Source organism: Cimex lectularius, unplaced genomic scaffold (genome assembly GCF_000648675.2).
Source record: "Cimex lectularius strain Harlan isolate CLEC.00 unplaced genomic scaffold, Clec_2.1 scaffold120, whole genome shotgun sequence".
In the NCBI taxonomy this organism is placed as follows: domain Eukaryota; kingdom Metazoa; phylum Arthropoda; class Insecta; order Hemiptera; family Cimicidae; genus Cimex; species Cimex lectularius.
In genome coordinates this window covers 1,067,425-1,089,444 of record NW_019392719.1, presented here as the reverse complement: position 1 = coordinate 1,089,444, position 22,020 = coordinate 1,067,425, and the positions used below count along the sequence as shown (strand labels likewise).

Here is a 22,020-nt window from a genome sequence, read left to right as displayed (position 1 = left end):
GTCAATTCAATGTTAAACTTTACATCTGTATAAATGTACTATCAAACGTTAAAACGTCCGTAGAATAGCGTAGCATCACTTGAATCAATTGATGTCATTCTAAAAGTCATGATAGTAACTCATTGACGTTTTATTCTTATTTTAATGCTTCGTTTTATTTTATAAGTTTTCAATATTAGGGGGGATGTCATCGAAACATCCCAAAAGGAATGCCAAAAGTAACTTTTCTGACATTTGATGAGTGTTATTATTTATTACAATATTGTAATATTAGTTAGTCTAATATTGGTTAGTATAGTAGCTTGTAATATAAGCAGATTAAAATTGATTATTATATGTCTTTTACTTTTACCCTACAGAAAACAAAAATGCATCGAACAACAATACCAGATAAAAAACATTTGACCAGTCACATTTTCATGGGTGAAACCTAATAAAATACAGTTATCAGTGCCAAGGTCCGTGACATTTGTTTTCCATGTATAAACATGTCAGTACAGAATGTCACCCTAATATTAGCACGGCTGGAAACAGGAAAATCCATTACACACAACTAACAACTTCTACAAGGTTCTTTACAATGTCCAGCTGTCCTTTGGTTGTTTACAGATAATTATGTCAGTGTTAAAGAGGATTAGACACTGCTTATTCCAGAGTGCCTTTATGTTAAATAGCCTCTTCTTGTCGTAGAAGGGGAAAAATGCCATATTAAACTTTATGGGCAATAAAAGGATGAAAGGTTGATCCGAACACTCTGAAAAGAGAATACTTTAGATTAAATTGAACAATAAAGGTAAATATTATGCCTATCTGCGAAAATCGCCATAAAAGGGGATCTGGTTTCTCTGAGGTCAGTAACTCAAGAAGGACGTTCGTTTGAGCGGGACGAACGGAAGAATTTTATCACAATTCGTTTGCTATGACCAGTTTAGTGTGTGCCCTGCGTCGGGTGTGAGTCAGAGTGACTCATTTAGAACTACAGATGGAGGGGAAGTGGGAAAGGAATGAGGGGAGCCCTCCATCCAAGCTGGTGAATCATACGAGCGAGGGATCTCTTTTGATTCATTCCCTCGTCGGTTTTTGTTATACTCATAACATACGCCATGACGTCACAGACTTGGACCACTTAGGGTATTGCAAGGGTGGCTAGATGTACCTTTATTTGTTGTTAGGAGATTTATTCAACTAATTCTCACTTGTTGGATGCTTCCACGTTCCACGTGCTGAATTCAATCTGCGACGACCTCGATCCGCTAGGTTCCACTTCTTGAGCAATCACTTACCCCTGAAGAGAGGGGTGTTCGCAAGTTGGGGGATACTGCTTGTTATAACTTTGATCTTTGTTCTTGATTCGGTGTTTTTCTTGTAATGAGTTGAGCAACCTTTTATTAATTAGCCCTATTCAACAGACTTCCTTTAAAAACAGAATGTTTATGGTTAACCAATGAAACAGTTCAGTTACACTATTCTGTTCGTTGATGTTACCTCTTTTATCATTCACCTGTGTTTACAGAATTTGTAAGTGTGTCTCGTTCACTGCAAATTCTATTCGTAATTCCATCGATGTTGAAACCATCGGTTTCAGTATTTAAATAGATATACATATTCTTTAAATTTGTTAATGATTAAATAGTTGGCTTATTTTTTTAAAAGCTAGTCAACAATAACAATTTTTATTTGTAGATCGTGAGGTGCGGTCTGGTGTGATGTAGGTTTTAGAAAAACATTTTGTTTAACGTTTCGATCTTTATTGAGATCATCTTCAGGGCCTGGGATTTATAAACATTATTTAAATTTTACAAATACATGTAGGATGTGACAAAAATGAATTTATAAACGCAAGAAAATTTTAGACTAAAAAAATGAATTTATACAATGCTAGAATATTTTAGATTAAAAAATAATTTTATACAATACTAGAAAATTTTAGATAAAAAACGAATTTGTACAATACTAAAAAAAATTTGATTAAAAAAATTAATTTATACAATGCTAGAAAAATTTAGATTAAAAAATGAATTTATACAATGCTAGAAAATTTTAGATTAAAAAAATGAAGTTATACAATGTTAGAAAATTTCAGATTCAATAAAAAAAATTTCTACTCACTCAAGGTGTTTGTTTTCCTTGAGTGAGAACAAATATTTTGATTGAATCTAAAATTTTATAGCATTGTACAAATTTATTTTTTTAATCTAACCTTTTTTAGCATTGTATAATTTTTTAATCTAAACTTTTCTAGCATTGTACAAATTCATTTTTTTAATCTAAAATTTTCTAGCATTGTATAAATTCCGTTTTTTTATCTAAAATTTTCTAGCATAGTATAAATTCATTTTTTAACATGAAATTTTCTAGCATTGTATAATTTTTTTATCTAAAATTTGCTAGCATTGTACAAATCCGTTTTTTTAATCTAATATTTTCTAGCATTGTATAAATTCATTTTTTTGATCTAAAATTTTCTAGCATTGTATAAATTCATTTTTTTCACATTCTACATGTATTTGTAAAATTTAAACAATGTTTATAAATCCCAGGTCCTGAAGATGATCTCAATAAAGATCGAAACGTTGGCACGATAAAGAAAATGTTTTTCTAAAACCTACATCACACCAGATCGCACTTCACGATCTCCAAATAACCATTGGCTAATGGTCACTAAACAACAGAAAAATACCAATTGTAATATATGTATTATTTTTCCGGGCAATGATTTCAAATCTTCAACGAAATACAGTTAGGAAGAGGATATTCCTTGCAAAGAACACAAGGAATTTTAAATGTTACAATTACGTAATAACATAATATCATACATTATATAAAAAAAAATACAATCAATAAGAGAAAGAGAAGTCTCGGGTACAATAAATCCTATAGAATACAATAATATGTACACGTTAAATCATAAAACAATTAGCTATACTATTTATTTTATTGTGTAACTAAATTATTTATTAATTTATACGTACCTATTTATGTTATCTTTTTGGTATGGTAAGGAAAACACAATAGTAAACGAAATATTGGAACACTATGCCAAATTTGCAAATTTAACGTACATGTGCAGGAAATGTTGAAAAATGTCAAACTTATAAAAAGAAAACTCCCCGACAAATTTAGTATGTATTTTCAGTTATTTAATATTTATCTTCAATATGCTTAATACGTTACCTTCCAAAAAGGAAACGTTCTTATTCTCGACTGCTTTATAAATAATTTTCCATTTTAATTATGAAAATAAACTAATATGTACTGAATCTATGCGTCCAAATTGGGGTTTTGTTGTATAACTCGTCGACAATCTAAAGTAGACGACGATGAATATGTAAAATTATCTGCGCAAAAATTTCAAATCGTTGAAAGAAAAGAAAAACTCTAGTTGATATTGATCGACCACCGTAGTTTAAATTGATGTATTGGATCTTCTTGTAAAATGTATTTTTTAAAATGACCTCAAGAAAAGAAAAACCTTTTAAAAGTTTGTTTGATACAGGACGCATAGATTGGACAGTAGTGAACAATAATATATTTTTTAGAGAATTCAAATGAAATAACAAAGCTAGCTAAATATATCCGGTACAATAGGAATCATAAAAATCATAGGAGTCATAAAAAATTATGAAATCTCATTATAACCCGTTGCTTAGATCTTGTTATGTGATAGATCCAATTTGTTTAAAATATCGTTGACACACACACACACACACACACACACACACACACGAGAGAGAGAGAGAGAGAGAGAGAGAGAGATAGAGAGAGAGAGGAGAGAGAGTGAGAGAGAGAGGAGAGAGAGATATAGATACAAATATAGATAATGGAGACAGGTAGAGAAAGAGATCTAAAAAAATTGACAGCTAGGTAGAAAGAAATATAAAAATAGATGGATAGCTAGCAATTATTTGGGGGGAGAGAGAGAGAGAGAGAGTGAGAGTGTGTGGGAGAGAGAGAGAGCGTGTTGTTGGCTTAATTTTGGGTTAAATTTGTTATATGAATTCATTTTTACAGACCTACCTAAAATTAACTGGCAAAAAATTCCAATCTTCACAAGCTTGATTTTGGTATTCTCCCTTATATATTGTGGTTTAAGCCATAAATTCTAATATTTTAAATTAAATTACACTTGAGAAATTGTTCCAAAGTCCTGTTTAAGGGTATATATTCCTCAAAAATTGAAGGAACTTTAAGTACTTAACTACTTTTCTTTGTTTAAAATTCGCTTAGCCCTGATTTTTATATACAATTATAATACAAATTAAGACATATCAATCAGATCAAATTAATAATAAATCAAATAAATAAAGAAAATAAACAATTTCTTACGAAGTTTCAGGCAGTAGATTTTCACGCGTTAATTTCAAATTTAAAAGGAAAAATAAAAACCTTAACGAGATGATATAATTATTATAAAGCAAAATATTATAAGACAGCAAAATATTATACTTCAGCCAAATATGATTGTATTTTTTATATTGAAGTGAGCTCAAAATATATGATTCGTTTTAATGACTTTTGATCAGCGTTCTGCATAGATGGCCGTTGCAATTGTTATAGGTTAGAATACGAATTAAATTATATAAAATGAATATATCTCTCTTTCTAACAAGTGTTCATTTGCTGTATAAGTCCACTATGCGACAAGCTGGATTTTTTAATTCCTCACTGAAAATTGTATATAGCATTACATTTTATTGTGTTATATAATGATGTATAACTAAAATATTTTTATTTCTGTCTGACACAAGATGAGATCCTACAAAAATAATTCAATTACATAATAAGCAATTTTTATGTGATCGCATTAGACGACTGCGCGGGACCTCGTATAGCCAAAAGAAAATGAGTATATCGCCAACGTCCATACCATGCTGAATACACCGGTTCTCGTCCCATCACCGAAGTTAAGCAGCATCGGGCGTGGTTAGTACCTGGATGGGTGACCGCCTGGGAACACCGCGTGCTGTTGGCTTTTTTTTTATTACATTTTGTGATGTTTTTATATTTTATAACTTATATGTATCTTATTAATTTGGTATGGTAACATAAGGCAAATCGAAAGTTTGGAATTCCGATGATAAGATATTAAAAATTTCGATATATTCACGGATTATAATATATTTAAAATTATTTCACCATCCATTTTCAAAATCCTTTGCCATTCTTAATAGAGACGCCTTTTTACGAAAGTGTATTTACCAGAGGAAACTTATTTTTTCTCGAATAATTTACACACGTTATTCCCTAATGGATTAAAAATAGAGAAATATTTTGTGAATGCAGGCGAGAAATTTTCTCTTTTATTATGTACATACAAGTAAGTATAATCTGTAGATAAGCGCTTTCAGAAGATGACGTTTACCTAAAATCTTCTGACCAAATTGTTCAAATCGAACAAGTATGAATTTACTTTTACAGTCAACCCTTTCAGCAACTAAGTACTACTCCAAAATTCATTTCGCTTGAACCCATAATTTCGTTAATAATTTCTAATAGTAGATTTATTTTTTTTACGTATATTCGAAAAAACTTGTCAACAAATAATTCAACGGCAAATTCGCCCGATATATTTCCAACTTGTCCATGTGAATTTGGTAGATCAATCGATGCGAAAGAAAATAGAGAGATGATATATGGCGATTTCCGTCCGACACGAGATGAGATCCTAGAAAAGAAATTGTATTTCATAATTCGGAATTTTTTGTTGATAGCATGAGACGACTGGGAGGGAGCTCGTATAGCCCAAAGAAAATGAGTATATCGCCAACGTCCATACCATACTGAAAACACCGGTTCTCGTCCGATCACCGAAGTTAAGCAGCATCGGGCGTGGTTAGTACCTGGACGGGTGACCGCCTGGGAACACCGCGTGCTGTTGGCTTTTTTTTTTTATTCCATTCCTCATTAAAAATTGTATACAGTCTTACATTTTAAGATGTTATTATATTTTATAACTTGATACAAATAATATAATGTAGACCTCACTCGAATGAATACTGGCTTTTGTACGCAAGGTGAATCTGGAGTAAAAAGGATAATGACGTAATAGAAGGATGGACATCGACCCCCTAAACATCGAAGTTACTGTAGATTACACGATCAGTTTCTCTGGTGTATAAATCAAATTTTGAGACATAGGACAAGACATCATATACGTAAAGGGAGAGAAAGATAAGTGAGGGCGAAAGAGAAAAGAGCCCTCCCTTTTTCTCTCAGATCAAGATTGTAATGAAATAAACAAATACATAAAAATATATAAAACATAAGGGCTTGGAGCAAAATCAAAAGATAAAATTTCACATTTAAAATGAACTATGTATTTATGTTCATTTTCTTTCAAAGAGAGGAAGGTTCCAGCGAAATTCGAATATGCTGACAAAATTTAATAAAGAACAATTTTGAAAACGGCACTCTCAGGTAGAACAGGAAATATGCTAAATAAGTGCCATATAATACAACAATAATCAACGATAAAATATTAAAAACTAAGAAACTCTATTAACAAATGTTGTTAAAGACAAAAATGCCTGGGGACACCGGGTGCTGTTGGTTTTTTTTTTTTTTTTTTTTTATTCCATTCCTCACTAAAAATTGTATATTCTATTAGATTTTACGATGTTATTATATTATATAACTTAGAGAAAGAGATCTAAAAAAATTGACAGCTAGGTAGAAAGAAATATAAAAATAGATGGATAGCTAGCAATTATTTGGGGGGAGAGAGAGAGAGAGAGNCCATTCCTCACTAAAAATTGTATATTCTATTAGATTTTACGATGTTATTATATTATATAACTTATGTGTATCTTATTACTTTGTTATGGTAACATAAGACTAATCGAAAGTTTGGAATTCAGATGATAAAATGTTAAAAAGTCCAATATATTTACGGCGTTTACCTAAAATCTTCCGACCAAAATGTTCAAATGAAACAAGAATGAATTTACTTTTACAACCCACCCTTTCAGCCACTAAGTACTACTCCAAAATTCATTTCGGTTGAACCCATAATTTCGTTAATAATTTCTAATAATAGATTTATTTTTTTTACGTATATTCGAAAAAACTTGTAAACAAATAATTCAACGGCAAATTCGCCCGATATATTTCCAACTTGTCCATGTGAATTTGGTAGATCAATCGATGCGAAAGAAAATAGAGAGATGATATATGGCGATTTCCGTCCGACACGAGATGAGATCCTAGAAAAGAAATTGTATTTCATAATTCGGAATTTTTTGTTGATAGCATGAGACGACTGGGAGGGAGCTCGTATAGCCCAAAGAAAATGAGTATATCGCCAACGTCCATACCATGCTGAATACACCGGTTCTCGTCCGATCACCGAAGTTAAGCACCATCGGGCGTGGTTAGTACCTGGATGGGTGACCGCCTGGGAACACCGCGTGCTGTTGGCTTTTTATTTTGTAAATTATATTAAAATACAATAAACGTTTTATTATATTTTTATTTATTTATGTAGCCCATAATGCATATGCACATTTTTTTCTTTTCAGCCGTCAAAATATTAGTATGTTGTTTATTTCATTGTATTATCAACATTTTATTTAATTATTTTTTGTTCCTTTAACTTTTTCATACGAAGGCGAACACAATTTTACGCCAAAAATTTGAAATCCGATGTCATATATTCCATCAACATATTCAGGGAACATTTACATATTTGAAATTCGTAAGGGGAAAATCCCGTAAGTTCTAACTCTTAAGTTATTGATTTGATTGTTCGTTATTTATTGTATACTTTAAGTCGCTTAAAACATAACTATTCTACTATTTTTAAAATGGTTAATAAGTTACAACCAAATAGAAAATTTCTATATTTTCCAGTTATTTAAAAACAATTTTCCACCTTATTAATGAAAATAGAGAAATATGTACTAAATCCAAGCGTCAAATCTTCGGTTTCATTACGGAAACCGTCGACAAAGTCAAGCTGATGATAGTTGATTGATGTTGATGATGTCCTACAATATTTTGTTCAAAAATTTCAAATCTTCACAACTATAAAGAATATAAATCTTCCTGTCATGGTAATGTGTCAATTATTTGAATTGACAATTATTTTAAATCGTATTAGATTACAATAAACGTTTTATTAAATTATTAATTTAATAAATATTTACATAACTTTCAAATTTAAATTTTTTTAGTAACCTAAGTCAAATGCAAATTAATACAATTTCAATTTAATTCTGAATCCGCATGTTTGTCTTATGCTTTACCAAACTGACATCTTGGTTTATTGTCTTGATAGAACAATTTTTTCACTAAAATAAATATAACGGCAAAATTAAAGTTTGTGTTGTGTCAATATTTATTCTGCAATATTTAGCATATAGATAGCCGAGAGTTTTTGGATTGTGTACTTTGCAAGAATTAACGCTTGGGCTCGTCTGTTAATTTAAAGAAGATGGACAAATGGAATTAATCATGGCAAAGTTGAGGCTTATTGACTTAAAATTCTATTCGACTGAGGAAGAGTCGAAGGGAAATTTTTTTAAAGGGTTTTCGCAGAGAAAGACCAAGATACAAGCCTTCAATAATTTTTATAACTATCTTCGATTCTTCTGCATCCACTGATTTTAAGTCGAGAAGATCCCGTCACGGCAGATAATTTGGACAAAGATGGATCTGCATCTCATTCCTCGATCTGTTGTGGTTTGTTGCAATTGTATCAGTTATCATTTTTCTACATCTGTAAATCATAATAGAACACTGTACTAGCGTTGACCTTTAAGTCAAAACTGACTTTATTAAACAAAAAATTACGCAATGGGTGATAACTGGCCGCTGGAGATTCGCCAAGTCACACGCCGTGGGAACACGGCTTTACATAGCCCAACTCGTGTGTGCGCCACTATCTACCCATGGTCTACAGTGGCCTAGGAAATCTCAGTCGAAAAGAAGATAGTGGTTGACCGCGCAATGTACGACAGCTAGAGACGGTTGTTTTATTGCTTTCACCGCATTTCGAAACCGTCATTTAACGGCTTCCTGGATAGGTATATGTTTCCCACTGGGGTCGCAATTCCTTTTAACATTGAGGTTTTTTAGCATGCGCACCTAGCCGGCAGGTCTTATCACACGTTTAGATTCTCAAGTTAGGAGCGACTCACCTCTGCGCGCGGAAAATCTGCTTCTTCCTTGAGGTTCTGTGGAGAAGCCCGCAAATGCACAGACTAATCGACAAAGATGCTGACTTCTCCCGCTTGCCCCTTCTGAGGAGGTGGATTAACACTGTGCATTAACCAGTGCCGCGCGAAAACGGATACCCAAAAGGTGGTCGAAATGCATCGGCCAAGTCTCCCAGGAACTCCCTAGATAGAGACGACAACTCTATATCCCTGGGTGTTGGAGCTTCGCTAGCGTCGAAACCTCCGGATGCACTCCGGCCGTGGTTTAGATTTTAGTGGAATCTCTAACCACCCCCAGAGGAGACCATGGCTACGGTAAAGACAGCCAAGTCGACCACCACCGACAAGCATCCGTTCCCACCCATTCCTCTACCCACCATTCCTCACTTATTCGAGGAACGCCGTCAGCGTAGTCAGAGCTCCTCGCTGGCTGTACACTCTCGGCAATCCGTCCATCCGATTCCCACGAATTCGGAGGTCGTACGCAAGTACCACGGTCCACGGCCACGACACGGTCATCAAACAGTCTAATTCAGTCATCACAAGGCTTCGTAAGAATAGCTAGTATCTAGAAGTCCTGCATCAGGTTCTCTACTGCTGGAGAGGCTTCGAGTAAAAAGACGACTATTCGCAAATCTTCATCTAGCTTGGCACTTGAACAATGGGGGAGGTGCTATTCTCTCCACAGATTAACGCCGTTTGGTATGTGGCAATAGGATGGCCGGGACCGTGTGTAGAGAAGACGTGGAGAACGCTTTTCTTCGTGTGCCATGAGTGGGTCACAGCCATTTCAAAGACAGTCTGTTAAAGTAGGGGGTTAAATCAAAATCCATTAATTGATTATGAAACAAAATGGATCTTCAACTGCACAGAGGTACATGGACGAAGTTCTCGAAGCTGTGGTACCATTCGCCCATTTCTTGGAGACAATTTCGTGTTAATGCATGATAATGCTCCACCGCATGTAGATCAAGTTGTCTCTCTTTGCTTGGAGGATGTAAGCATTAGCAAAATGAATTAGCCAGCACATTCTCCTGACATGAATCCCATGTACATACATAACACTTATACGACTTGATAAAGAGACGGATTAGACATCGTCCGCCTCCAACAAGCCCATCTTGTTGAACAATAGGTTCCGTTTCACAAGACGGATTCGATCCTTATTTACTCGATGCCGAGCGGACTAAGGCCCTCCACGTGGCCAGAGTAGATGTACGGTTATTAAGAGCTTAATCACGTAATGAATTGTTAGTTAAATTTTAATCAATAACTAAATGATTTCCGGTGTGTTGGTCAATTTACTTTGAAACCATTATAATTAAATAATTGTTATTAAAACTCATGAATTTCTCGTCTCGTTTAATTGGGTTTACATTAAAAAAATAATGTTGTAATGGATATAACGATAAAAATACGTGGAGTTTGAAATAAATAACAAGACACAAGCTTCCGGTTTTTCTGTCATTGATATATATTTTTGAACAAGCCATTTTTGTTTGATTAAATGCAGCCTACATTTGCCTTGGGGTATCTTTCTAGATTACACATTTGAAAAATGACAAAAAGGGGGGAACTTCAAAGGTGGGGTTGAGATGGGAAGTTAGTGTCCAAGTGGATCGAGGTCACGATAGCTCAAGTGGTAGAGTAGCGGCGTATCTAGCCGAAGGTCGTGGGTTCGAATCCCGCTTGTGACACTTACATTTTTATCTCAACCAAAACCTTAATTAATTGAATAGAATTTATTTGGTCAAGCGGACAACGAAAACTAGTGAATTTAATAAGTTAAAATAAAGTATACCTTCACTAAAGCTCTCCGTGGCCATTTCATTTGTCGCCGAGAATCAAATAGATTACACGACATTTGAAAAATGGCAAAAAGGAGGGAAAATTCAATAGGTGGGGTTGAGATGGGAATTGGTGTCCGAGTGGATGGAAGTCACGATAGCTCAAGTGGTATGGCGTATCTAGCTGAAGATTGCGGGTTCGAATCCCGCTCGTGACACTGACTTTTTTATCTCAACTAAAAACCTTAATTAATTGAAAGATATTAATTGTTCAAGCGGACCACGAAAACTAGTGAATTTAATTATATACCAATGCACTTTTATGGGGTAATTTTATGACTCTTGACTTGTTTGATATGCCTTTAGTACACCGATCTAGTATAATAAAGATAAAAGTGTAAAATTAATAATTAATTAATAAGTAAATTAATACAAATATCGAGATTGAAACTCAATAAGAATCTTCTTACATGAACAATTTTAAGTTTAATTATGTACTAAATAGTACTCGGACGGTCACCAGGATCAAATCAATACATAATTTATATGCCCTGAATTGTTAAAATTTTAAATTTTGATGAGTTTTAAAGGCGGAAATGATTCTTGAATAATTTCCTCGCTTTAATTTCAATCAACGTCACAATTTCGTCTCTGAATAATTCAAAAGTAAAGTTGTGAACAAGCCTCTTGGATTGATTGATGAGTGGCCGCTGGAAATTTCTACGACGATAATCAAACGTAACTTGGAAGACGTCAATGTGACGTCGAAGAACCTTGGCGTTACGTCCACATTGCTCATAGACCTCCACAGCCTTCCAGCAAAGCGTAAAATTCCGAAGGACGCTGCAGGGAAGTCCGCTTATGCAATCCGCGATTGTGTGTCAGAACGAGTCGACGTTTTATCGAGAGAGCACGATTCTATTTTTCTATAAGATTGTCGATCCCTCTCGGATTCACGACGATAATCAGCAGTTCCGGTTTCCATAACTATGCGGAACGGATTTGATAAAACACTTAAATTGTGTTGAATTAAAAAGAAACCAGTTTTAGTCCCAAATCTTAGTAATTAAGTGGGTTAAGGTCGGCATTTTTTTCACCTTTTTCATTTAGATAAACTGATATAGCTCCATAGCCTTCATTTTCAACCACCCGTTATACTCAATTTCTATCAATTATATCAACAAAAAATTCCGAATTACGAAATACAATTACTTTTCTAGGATCTCATCTCGTGTCGGACGGAAATCGCCATATATCATCTCTCTATTTTCTTCCGCATCGATTGATCTACCAAATTCACATGGACAAGTTGGAAATATATCGGGCGAATTTGCCGTTGAATTATTTGTTGACAAGTTTTTTCGAATATACGTAAAAAAATGAATCTACTATTAGAAATTATTAACGAAATTATGGGTTCAACCGAAATGAGTTTTGGAGTAGTACTTAGTTGCTGAAAGGGTTGACTGTAAAAGTAAATTCATAGTTGTTTGATTTGAACAATTTGGTCAGAAGATTTTAGGTAAACGTAATCTTCTTACAGCGCTTATCTACAGATTATACTTACTTGTATGTACATAATAAAACAGAAAATTTCTCGCCTGCATTCACTGAAGTGAAATAACTTTAAATATATTATAATCCGTGAATATATTGAAATTTTTAATATCTTATCATCGGAATTCCAAACTTTCGATTTGCCTTATGTTACCATCATACCAAAGTTATAAGATACATATAAATTTTAAAATATAATAACATCATAAAACGTAATAGAATATACAATTTTTGTGAGGAATGGAATAAAAAAAAGCCAACAGCACCCGGTGTTCCCAGGCATCTTTATTTTTAACAACAATCATTTGCTACTAGAGTTTCTTAATTTTTAATATTCTATTGTCGATTATTATTCTATTCTATAGCACTTATTTAGCATATTTCCTGTTCTACCTGGGAGTGCCGTTTTCATAATTGTTCTTTATTAAATTTTGTCAGCATATTTGACTTTGGCTGGAACCTCCCTCTCCTTGAACAAAAATGAACATAAATACTTAGTTCATTTTAAATGTGAATTGTACCTTTTTATTTTGCTCCAAGCCCTTATGTTTTATATATTTTTATGTATTTGTTTACTTTTTACAATCTTGATCTGAGAGAAAAAGAGAGGGATCTTTTCTCTCTCCATCTTTCGCCCTCACTTTTCTTTCTCTCCCTTTACGTATATGATGTCTTGTCCTATGTCTCTAAATTTGATTTATACACCAGTTGAGAAACTGATTGTGTAATCCACAGTAACTTCAATGTTTAGGGGGTCGATGTCCTTCCTTATATTACGTCATTATCCTTTTTACTCCAGATTCACCTTGCGTACAAAAGCCAGTATTCATTCGAGCGAGCTCTACATTTTCTGCTCGCGAACTTTTCCATAAACATAAATAGACTGGAATAATTGCGTATGTTTTATTCGCAGCGTTAGCATAAATGAACAGGAAATGATCGAAACATATCATTGCCAACAGTCTGAAGGGTGATGAGATGATGTACTGTGGGTTTGTAACAAGGACACGGCAAAATCTGTTGGTGAGAGGATAAAGCGGAGCTGAACGTCCAAAAAAGCGAGGACGTGCTGACCAAAATGTTTCCCCGTTGGGATTTAAAGGATTCCCGTTTACAATTTATATCTTATTTTTACTGCCAACATATTGTTCTCCAAGAGAAGTGAATTTCACTCGAACTTTTTTCTAACCCTGCAGTTTCATATTAAAACATCCGCACATCCTCCGGCCTTTGTCTTCGTGCATTTATAACTCATCGTGGAAGACTGACTTGAGAAAGCCATGATCAACAGGCGTGACAGAGTTATATGAGAGAAAAATGGCAGGATGAAGATCTATAGGTATAACGGCCGGCTCATGGCCATAACGACGCAAACGTTTGATTCTTGTCAAAAAAATCCAAATGGACGTTTCGGAAGAGAGAAACTCATCATTGACCGGAATTTGCATGTGTGTTTTCCTTTCCCAAATGCGAGAGGGAATATATGCTACCCGATTAAGATTACAGGTTTCTAAAGATTACACCATCTATTCATTTTTTACAATTAGGTACATCAGGTTTAATGTTAATTTTCATTTGATTTTGTTTATATGTTATGTAATTAAACAGTTTGATTCTGTCTGATCCGTTTCCGCTTTTCAATATTCACTCCAATCTATCAACCCATCCCAACCATACTGCTCAAACCATCTACACTTCTTCCCATGCCAAGAAAACTCCACATCGCCTCAAACGATCATGGTTAGCTCTATGACCTCGCCTGAATCCGATAGCAAACTGACTTGGGAAACATTTTCTCTTCCCCAACATATCCTACACCGCCATGACCTGGTTGACCCTGTTGGACACTATGTGCACACAAATCTAAAAGCTCAGATCCTGGCAACCTCCCCCCTCTCCCTTCTCCCATAAAGTCCTCCTCGCAGAAATTTGCTTTGTTCGCCATCGTTTTTTACGTGCTATAATTTACTGACCTCCTGTATTGTTCCCTTCGACACATTTGAATCTACCCTATACAGTTTTATTCAAATATAATTATATCCGGCGATTTCACGCCAACTTCCAACCTTCCTCTCTTGTTAAGATTTTCTGGAAAACCTCTTATGTCGCTTAACCTATACGTTGTTCCTTTTGATTCAACACATCATACCCGCACAATTGACACTTGACTAGATCTGAAAGTAATTGATTTTAATGATAACTTGCTTTCGTTTTCTCAGCATCCTGTTTCACTTTTATCCCAGCATGACCTGATCCTTATTTCTTATAATATGTTCTAACTTTCATTTCAACGACAGTGTCCTACCGTAAAGTGGATTCTCTTACTTTTGATACACTCCAAACCGATCTCGAAGCTATTGACTGGAATCCTATTTTCTCCTCTTCCATTGACCATACGTTAGATCTCCATCCCGGAAATTTTCATTCTCTCCTCAACTCTCATGCCCCTCTTCGAACCTGTATTTTTCTCCACCCTCCTGCCCCTTGGATGAATGATAAGTTTTGCGACCTGAGGAGAAGGCTGGATGCTGCCCGTAGACCTCCAGGCGCACTGGTCATCCGGAGGATCTTGTAGACTAAAGCCGTTTACGGAATTTACCTCATTCTAAACCCCGATTGGCTCGAGTTCATTACTTCCATGAGGCCCCCCCTATTTATATATCTCTTCCTTTCTTTCTTTTTCTTTCTGACACACTCTTTCTCCCTCTTTTTTTCATTCTTTCATTTTTCTTTTTTGTCTCTAACTTTTCATTTTTTCTTTCTTTGTCTCTCTAACTTTTTTATTTTTTCATTCTCTCTTTCTTTCACTCTCTCTCTCCCTTTCTCTCTCTCTCACTCTATCTCTCTTTTTTTCTTTCTATTTTTTTCTTCTCACACACCCTCTCTCCCGCTCTCTATTTCTTTCTTTCTCTCTCTCTCTCTCTGTCTTTCTCTCTTTCTCTCTCTCTCTGTCTTTCTCTCTTTCTCTCTCTCTCTCTCACACTATCTCTCTTTCTTTCTTTCTATTTTTTCTTCTTACACACCCTCTCTCCCGCTCTCTATTTCTTTCTTTCTCTCTCTCCCTTTATCTCTCTCTCTCGCTCTCTCTCTCTCACTCTATCTCTCTTTCTTTCTTTCTATTTTTTCTTCTCACACACCCTCTCTCCCGCTCTCTATTTCTTTCTTTCTCTCTCTCTCTCTATTTCTTTCTTTCTCTCTCTCTCTCTCTCTCTCTCTCTCTCTCTCTCTCTCTCTCTCTCTCTCTTTTAACGAGGGTTCGCAACTGCAGAAGTTATATCAACCCTCGGGGTGCCGGTGTTTTTGAAAAATAGCTATGTAATATTAATTACAACATTTGAAAAAAGGCAGGGCCGCTGGATTCGAACCCGGGACCTTTACCTTACAGTGATAAGCGCCGTGACAATATAAGTTGTAAGTAATATTTTTTAAATTCGTTAAACTGTTCAAAATTGAAAAATGTAATAATACTAATTATTTACTTAAATTTATACGGTCATATTTAGTATTTAGTAGAAATCTATGTAGCATTTATGAAAACTACAAAAACAATGTTGTATTTTCAAAAGTCATTTTATTTTAAACTTTTAGTTTTTTCCGGTAACTCCGATTTAAAACAAGTTCGGTTTTTATAGGTCTTTGTTCTCATAATTTCACCAAAAGCGTAAAGTTATTTTCAAATCATGAATTATTTTTATCTCTATCATTGCCCACTGATTTCAAGTAACCGATCATCGTGATATCGATTGTTTTATTATGAGTTTATGCTTTGATAATTGCTGACGAGGGAAAAAAGGAAATAATCAAAATCGATTTTACTCCAGAGAACGTATACTTCCAACCACGACGAGTGCTAATTGAAAATTTATTATTTACTGGCTGTGTACAAATTAGCGTTCTTTCTTTCTTTTAAATCTTTCAATAATTTGACATTGCGGTTAGTATAGTTTTTAACTTAAAATTTGCCAATACCAGTAAAGAAAATGGTAAAATTAATATCATCCTTCAATATTATAATCCAATATAAAAAATCAGGGTTCAGTTCATCGGTTGAGCTTTCGAGGAAATAAATTGTATGTATCTCCTTCATCGAAATTATAATTAATAATTTACAAAGTGAAAAATATCTTCTTACTATGGTACAATGTTGATCTCGTTGTGTGTAAATTTACCTCGTAATTTCATTACACAAACCTGCAACCTGGCAAATCTATTATAAACAGATCTTGAAAAAAATTTGGATAATAACTTGAAACCCTCCTCACAAAAGAAAAATAAAATAAAAAATTAAAACGGTTTATATATTTTATATTTTGCTAAAGAACAATTTAACGTAATTCTATAAAATTCTTTAAAAAGAAAAGAAGAAATAAAACTTTTAATAAAATTTTACTTCTATTCAAGTTTTAGCTTAAATAAGATAAAGCTGTGTTTAATCCAAAGTATTTCAGTCAATTTATATACCAAGTAAAAATGGTTCTTTCAGGTTAAAATTTATTGGTTATAAATAGACAATTATAAGGCGATAAACTGATTCTGTTTTATTCAATTGTTATACTTAAGGCTGATATTAATCACATCAATATAGTTAAAATTTAAAGAAACGTTAAAGAAACGAAAATTTTTGAAATGATTTTGTTATTAAAATAGCACGTAAAAATAAAACATTAACATGGCCTTATGTTTTTCAATATAAGTCACGCGAGAGTACAGAATTTTATGTCTGTCGTGCATGGGACAGAAATTTGAGCGGGGGATTACTCTTAATCTACAAGGTTCAGATCATTATCCGGCGCGTTTAAAAACAATCGGACGTATGTATGTATGCATTTTTATCGTGGTTAGGGCATGGCCGGTTGTTCACTCTTATCCAACCACTGAATCTGTCCAACAAATGCTGGAGAAATGCGCATATTCGCAGAAACTGAGAATTTCATACATGGAAACCATTTTTTTTTCATCATTTATGAATTTCCAATTTGGGACGGCCGGGACGTACATCCCTAGATGACCATCGTCTCTCCCAGAGGGAAAATAGCTTAGTTTCTGGCCTTCCAAGACGGTTGAAATGTATATAATCATTTATCTTTTCTTACAAACTAAAAACAACACAGAAATTATTTTATATGTTCGACAAGTTGAGCACTGGATGTTTTTAAAATTAACTATAATTATTGAAAACTCAGTTTCCTTTTCATGCAGGGAAAGGTGGCTCGATCCAAGGCCACCTAATTCAAGATGCAACTCCTTGGCTCCATACAGAGAGCGCGTAGGAATCCCACTCGTTATGGGAAGTGTAATTGAGCACGGCTTCCTTCATTGTATGTCGTACTGATAGTTTGATAGTACCTAGCATGTGTTGAGAGTAAATGTATTTATTAGCGCGAATGTGAAATGTGAGCCAATGGCGGAATATTGATTATCCCATCACTAATTGAGTGAATGATAAGTAAATAGAAAATAATGTATCTATTGTATGAATGAGAGTGCGAATGGGTTTGGATCAAGGAACTGCATGCGTCGGGTCCTGAATTGACCTAGGTGTTGATAGTAGCTGGAGCCCAATCTTGATGGTTGGTCGTATAATGGAGCGAGGTCTGACCCCGGACTGCCAACACCCGAGGTGGGTGATTCTCGAGGCCTGCCAGAAATTTATTTTAAATTACAAAAGCTGGGCTGCCGGTGGACTACGAGACTATATAAAGCGGCATATAAATCCAAAGTCAAAGGTATTTTTTCTTTTCTGTCCAATCGTCTCGTTATCTCTTGTTTTACTATATATCTCTGGAACACGCGAAAATCAAATATCCGAATATTAATCGGCTCAATACAACTAACAAATTTTTAAAAATTGCATAATCGCATTTATTCACGTATATCAACGATGATAAGTTAGGAATCTCCAAGATCGGATAAATGAATTGTCTATATTTTCAAAAATTGGAAAGTATTGAATTGATATTCTCCGACCATCATAACTATTTTTATTTATTCTCTATTCCGGAGATTGTGTTCAAGAGAACGGTATCCCCCAGGGATCGGTGATGAGTGCCACTCTTTTTCCATTGGCGGTGAACGGGATCGCCCCACGCAGGTCGAGAAAATGTTGTACTTCGACGGCCTCTGTTTTTATACTTCTGGTTAAGATTCGGCAGATGTCTGAGGGGCGATGCAATCTGCGATCAACACTTGGCAAGCAATATTTTTTAAAAAAATTGGTTTTACCGAAACGAAATGTACATTACAAATATTTCTTGATGAATGTCAGATAAAATTTCCATGTGATATTTTAGTAAAAATTTTATTTATTAACATTTACTTTGAAAGTTTCAGGAACTTACACCCATCAGAAATCTATATTATTTATAACAATACAATAAGCATAACATTAATATTCATATTTTACATCATTTTATTAAAAGCTTTGTGTTGTTTTTTGCTTTTAGTAATAAACTTTTAATAAATAATAAATTATTTTAATAAATTATGTAAAACATCAATATTAATGTTATGCTTGTTATATTTTTGTAGGTTTTATAGATTCTGATAATGGGTGTAAATTCCTGCACCCCGGAAGTAAATGTTCATAAATAACTTTTTTCTTTATCATTTAAAAAAACAGGGAAATTTTGTCCGACATTAACCGCCAAATTGAATAACATTAAAATTGTTTACTGATTAGTCTAATAATGTTTAAAATAAAACAAACTTTAAAATGAGTGTGAAAGAAAGTGAGTGAGTGATATTAAGAGAGAGAGTATGAGAGAGAGAGAGAGAGAGAGAGAGAGAGAGAGAGAGAGAGAGAGAGAGAGAGATAGAGTGAGAGGGGGGTCATTCGAAAGACCAAAACCAGCTTAGAGTATACGTATTTTCGAAAATTTCTTATGTGTACAGAATCCTTCACCTCCCTTCACGAATGAATGAATGAAAGGTTATTTATATGACAACAAATAACAAAGGAATGTAGAGAAAATGAAGTAGCATTATAACTGCCTACAAGAATCCAATTCAAATATATACAGAAATTCAATTAATTAAGGTTTTTAGTTGAGATAAAAAGTCAGTGTCACGAGCGCCATTCGAACCCACGACCTACAGCTTGATACGCCGCTACTCAACCACTTGAGCATCTTTTTTATCTCAACTAAAAACCTTAATTAATTGAATGATATTAATTGGTCAAGCGTACCACGAAAAATAGTGAATTTAATAAGTAAAATGAAGTATACTTCACTAAAGCACTCCGTGGCCATTTCATTTGTCACGGAGAATCAAATAGATTACACGACATTTGAAAAATGAGAAAAAGAAGGGAAAATTCAAAAGGTGGGGTTGAGATGGGAAATTAGTGCCCCAGTGGATCGAAGTCACGATAGTTCAAATGGTAGAGTAGCGGCGTATCAAGCCGAAGGTCGTGGGTTCGAATCCTGCTCGTGAAACTGTCTTTTTTATCTCAACTAAAAACCTTAATTAATTAAATGATATAAATTGGTCAATCGGACCACGAAAAATAGTGTATACAGAAAAGTTGTCTAGTATACTAGATAGTATCGTGGAAAAATATATACGAAATAGCATTAACAGAAGTATATAACCTAATGCATGAATAAATAAATAGGGAAAGATACATTTAAGATAAATAATTATACATACATTTATGGTGTCACCGCTGTTCTACCACTTGAGTGGTACTTACTACGTAACTTCAGTGTATTTAGCCGAAGGTCGTGTGTTCGAATCCCTCTTGTGACACTGAGTTGTTATCTCAACTCAAGACCTTACATAAAAAGAATAATTAATTATATAAACATTAGAATAAGTAAATAAATAAATATTGCTATGACAGGCGATTTCAATTAGTAACTATACTAGATTAAAGTCCAGGTACATAAACGTTTAATTCGCTTGTGTTTCCATTTAGCTGACATTGGATAAGCCCCAATGGGCCTGCAAATCGGATTCACGAAGTCCCCTTGCGACTAAAAATTATTTGACCCCGTACGTATTTTCTCTTTATCCATTCCTCGTTTGTATTTTCATGCAACTCGGTCAACCTTAAATTTCTGGCAGAGGCGGTTGCCAGCTGCAAAAATTTATTTTGAAGCACTTGTAATTTACGAAGGTTTGTTTAGCGAGTAAAACTCCATGCTGGGCCTGCGTAAAGCAACAACGGCTTAACTGCAGTCTTAAATATTATTAACAGCTTTATAACCCGGCGTTTCCAGGGGAATAATAAAAAGTATTATTTAACGCATTATTTTGAGTATACATATTGCCATTGCTAGCATGTATAGAGCATATATATAAATTAAATGAACACAATTGAAAGTTTGATATCAATGATTGTATTTAGTCATCTTATTAAATATTTATATATACAATATTACTTTCGATTTGGATTACATTTTGTTCAATTGTAATTACTGTTGTATTCCTAAAATTCATTGCAATGCTCTTGGATATACAATGTTTTTGGTGATTCCATATATACAAGAAACAAATCACCCATCCTGGAGCATGCAACTTATAATGGTCCATGAGAAAACTATGGATTCACCAAATTCAATCCACATTATAGCAGTGATAGGCTTTGAGATTTCTTTATCTTTTCTGAAAAAGCCAGTTTAATTGGAAATTGCAATCATTCTGTTGGAAAGGCGGTTGGTGTCATACAATTTTACAGCAGAGAGTCAAAATCAGAATGTAAGAATAAACATAATTCATACTTATTTGGTGATCGTGAGGTGCGGTCTGGTCTGACGTAGGTTTTAGAAAAAACATTTTCTTTATCATGCCAACGTTTCGATCTTTATTGAGATCATCTTCAGACAAAGTGTTTGTTTTCTGTGCAGATGTGTCATTCTTGTGTGTCGTGTTGATATATCATATGCCATCAATATGTCACTGGCACATACAAGAATGACACATCTACACGGAAAACAAACACTTTGAGCTCTGAAGATGATCTCAATAAAGATCGAAACGTTGGCACGATAAAAAAAATGTTTTTCTGAAACCTGCATCACACCAGACCGCATCTCACGATTTCTGAATAATTATCGATTAACTGTCACTAATCACCACATACTTAAGTAAGACTTTTATGCAAAACGCTTGCAGCCACGATATTGTAGAATATTTTAATTTCCATAATAAATAATTAACTTTCAACTGCAATTTTTTTAAATGCAACACATTAATTTTTAAGTATTTTTAAAACTAACTTAAAACATAAATATCAGTTGATAGATTTTGTATTTTGGTATATAACTATATTTAAACATTGTGAGCAATTTGCTAAATTAAGCCCTCATGATGGAGTAATATATTAATATATATTAGTATTGAATATAATAATATATATCTTTTTTTGCGCTGAATAATACCAACGATCATGGAAGAATAATATAAAAAGGAAAATGATAATTCCAATGTTTTCTTAGTGAAAAGAAAGAATCAGTAGCATAGTTAACAACACTACAAAATTAAGCCAATGAATAATTGGAGATCGTTAGGTGAGATCT

The 22,020-nt window shown here is 34.1% G+C and overlaps 1 protein-coding gene and 3 non-coding genes across 4 annotated transcripts in view; all 4 read left to right on the top strand.

Annotated features, from left to right (window-relative positions):
- Nucleotides 1–22,020, top strand: part of LOC106667923 (PQ-loop repeat-containing protein 1) — a 311,097-nt gene that overhangs the window by 70,890 nt on the left and 218,187 nt on the right. The gene's annotated exons all lie outside the window — the stretch shown is intronic.
- On the top strand, nt 4,854–4,972 carry LOC112126799. Its single transcript, XR_002910238.1, has one exon. It is a non-coding gene; the product is annotated as a 5S ribosomal RNA (ribosomal RNA).
- LOC112126798 lies at nt 5,763–5,881 on the top strand. The gene has a single exon (XR_002910237.1). It is a non-coding gene; the product is annotated as a 5S ribosomal RNA (ribosomal RNA).
- LOC112126797 lies at nt 7,300–7,418 on the top strand. Its single transcript, XR_002910236.1, has one exon. It is a non-coding gene; the product is annotated as a 5S ribosomal RNA (ribosomal RNA).